This window comes from Rhinoderma darwinii, unplaced genomic scaffold (assembly GCF_050947455.1).
Source record: "Rhinoderma darwinii isolate aRhiDar2 unplaced genomic scaffold, aRhiDar2.hap1 Scaffold_455, whole genome shotgun sequence".
Classification (NCBI taxonomy): domain Eukaryota; kingdom Metazoa; phylum Chordata; class Amphibia; order Anura; family Rhinodermatidae; genus Rhinoderma; species Rhinoderma darwinii.
This window is the reverse complement of record NW_027463967.1, coordinates 22,468-25,933: the sequence shown is the minus strand read 5'-3', so window position 1 is coordinate 25,933 and position 3,466 is coordinate 22,468.

The following is a 3,466-nucleotide window of genomic DNA, read 5'->3' as shown; positions in this document are numbered from 1 at the left end:
ATTTTACCAATAATTCCCAAGTCCCCCCAAGAAGTGACCCAGGCTGTGATTGGCTTAATAAATTAATGCCATTAATCGCCCTTCTAAGGGATTTATCTGTAGATGAATCACTTATGAGCTTTAAAGGCCGTATTTCTTTTTGTCAATTCATCCCCTCCAAACGAGCCAGATATGGGGTAAAAATGAAACAAATTTATTGGGGGTGTAGATCTTTCAGACCAGGTGCTTCAACCTTACCCGGTGAAGAAAAAATATGCCTAGTACAAAAAGGTGCCAATCTCCTTAATTCAGATTACTACGTATAACAGTTTTGTTCTTTTTAAAAAGGCCTAAGTAACGCTCACTTTTTTTCAGTACCAGGAGCAGGAGTTTTGATTCCACTATACCTGCGAGTCTGAATATGTGCGCAGACTTTCAGAGCGCCACTTTTTACACCCCGTCCCTTTCACCGAGACCCAAAAATATCTCCAAAAAAGGTGCCGGGTATGTAGTAAGCAGGGAAGGAGTAGGGATACCCGCTTTTACTCCCCATGTGTCTATCAAAACCAGGCCTTTGAAACTACCCCTCTTTCAAAACCAGATCACACAGATTACAATTACTAATATTAACACAAAAAAAAAAAAGGGGGTGTGGGTCTTTTTAGGGAGTCGATTTATTTATATTTTCTTTTTAGTTTGTGGGATTTCCAAGTAGGGAGGATTTCTTTTGGGAAAGGTCATAGAGCATATTTTTTCAGACCTTGAAACAAATTTTACTCTTTATGATTTTATTTATTTGTGGGTGATCAAGTCCTGGAATTACATTTTCCAGTACAAAATCCCACTGCTATCAATGGACCCCCAATGTCCCTGAACTAAATTTTTTGGGGGGAATTACATTATTAACCCCTTAAGGACGCATTTTTGAAATCTGACATATTTCACTTTATGTGGTAATAACGTCGGAATGCTTAAACCTATACAAGCGATTCTGAGATTGTTTTCTCGTGACACATTGGGCTTTATGTTAGTGGCAAAATTTGGACGATATATTCAGTGTTTATTGGTGAAAAATTGCAAAATTTAGAGAAAATTTATAAAAAATAGCATTTTTCAAAATATAAATGCATCTGCTTGTAAAACAGACAGTTATACCACCCAAAATAGTTACTAGTTCACATTTCCCATATGTCTACTTTAGATTGGCATAGTTTTTTGAACATTCTTTTATTTTTCTTGGACGTTACAAGGCTTAGAACATAAACAGCAATTTCTCATATTTTTAAGAAAATTTCAAAAGCCCTTTTTTAAGGTACCTGTTCAGTTCCGAAGTGGCTTTGAGAGGCCTATGTATTAGAAACCCCCATAAAACACCCCATTTTGAAAACTAGACTCATCAAAGTATTCAAAACAGCATTTAGAAAGTTTATTTAACCCTTCAGGCATTTCACAGAAATTCAAGAAAAGTAGAGGTGAAATTTGCAAATTAAATTTTTCTTGCTGAATTTCAATTGTATAAAAAAAAATTCTGTAACACAGAAGGTTTTACCAGAAAAACAATACTAAATATGTTTTGCCAGATTCTGCAGTTTTTAGAAATGTCCCACATGTGTCTCTAGTGCGCTCGTGGACTGAAACACAAGCCCCAGAAGCAAAGAAGCGCCTAGTGCATTTTGAGGCCTCTTTTTTATTAGAATATATTTTAGGCAGCATGCCAGGTTTGAAGAGGTGTTGAGGTGCCAAAACAGTAGGAATCCCCAAAAAGTGACCCCATTTCGGAAACTAAACCCCTCAAGGAATTCATTTATGGTTGTTGTTACCATTTTGACCCCACAGTTTTTACACAGCACGTATTTGAATTGGGCTATGAAATTAAAAAAATGTAATTTTTTCCAATAAGATGTCATTTTTTATCAAAATTTCTTATTTTCACAGGGAACAAAATACCCCATTTTGTTGCCCAATTTGTCCTGAGTGCAGCAATACCCCATTTGTGGTGATAAACTGCCGTTTGGGCCCATGGGTGGCCTTAGAAGGGAAGGAGCGCTGTGTGTTCTTTGGAGTGCAGATTTTGTTGGATTGGTTTTCGGGTGCCATGTCGCTTTTGCAGAGCCCCAGAGGTATCAAAGCAATGAAAACCCACCAGAAGTGACCCCATTTTGGAAACTACACCCCTCAAGGAATTAATTGATGGGTATTGTGACCATTAAGACCCCATAGTTTCTTCACAGAACTTATTTGAATTGGGCTGGGAATTTAAAAAAAATATATATTTTCCAATAATATGTAGTTTTAGCTAAAAATTTCTTATTTTCACAAGAAATAAAACACTCCATTTTGTTGCCCAATTTGTCCTGAGTGCAGCAATACCCCATTTGTGGTGCTAAACTGCCGTTTGGGCCCATAGGGGGGCTTAGAAGGAAAGGAGCACTATTTGTTCTTTGGAGTCCAGATTTTGCTGGATTGGTTTTCGGGTGCCATGTCGCATTTGCAGAGCCCCAGAGATATCAAAGCAATGAAAACCCACCAGAAGTGACCCCATTTCGGAAACTACACCCCTCAAGGAATTAATTTATGGTTGTTGTTACCATTTTGACCCCACAGTTTTTACACAGCACGTATTTGAATTGGGCTGTGAAATGAAAAAAAAATACATTTTTTCCAATAAGATGTCATTTTTCATCAACATTTCTTATTTTCACAAGGAACAAAATACCCCATTTTGTTGCCCAATTTGTCCTGAGTGCAGCAATAACCCATTTGTGGTGATAAACTGCCGTTTGGGCCCATGGGTGGCCTCAGAAGGGAAGGAGCGCTGTGTGTTCTTTGGAGTGCAGATTTTGCTGGATTGGTTTTCGGGTGCAATGTCGCATTTGCAGAGCCCCAGAGGTATCAAAGCAATGGAAACCCACCAGAAGTGACCCCATTTTGGAAACTACACCCCTCAAGGAATTAATTGATGGGTAATGTGACCATTTAGACCCCATAGTTTCTTCACAGAACTTATTTGAATTGGGCTGGGAATTAAAAAAAAATATATATTTTCCAATAATATGTAGTTTTAGCTAAAAATTTCTTATTTTCACAAGAAATAAAACACTCCATTTTGTTGCCCAATTTGTCCTGAGTGCAGCAATACCCCATTTGTGGTGCTAAACTGCCGTTTGGGCCCATAGGGGGGCTTAGAAGGAAAGGAGCACTATTTGTTCTTTGGAGTCCAGATTTTGCTGGATTGGTTTTCGGGTGCCATGTCGCATTTGCAGAGCCCCAGAGGTATCAAAGCAATGGAAACCCACCAGAAGTGACCCCATTTTGGAAACTACCCCCTCAAGGAATTCATTTATTGGGGTTGTGACCATTTTGACCCCATAGTTTTTTCACATAACTTATTTGAATTGGGCTGGGAATTCAAACAAAATTTATTTTTTCCAATAATATGTAGTTTTGGCTGAAAATTTCTTATTTTCACAAGAAATAAAATACCCCA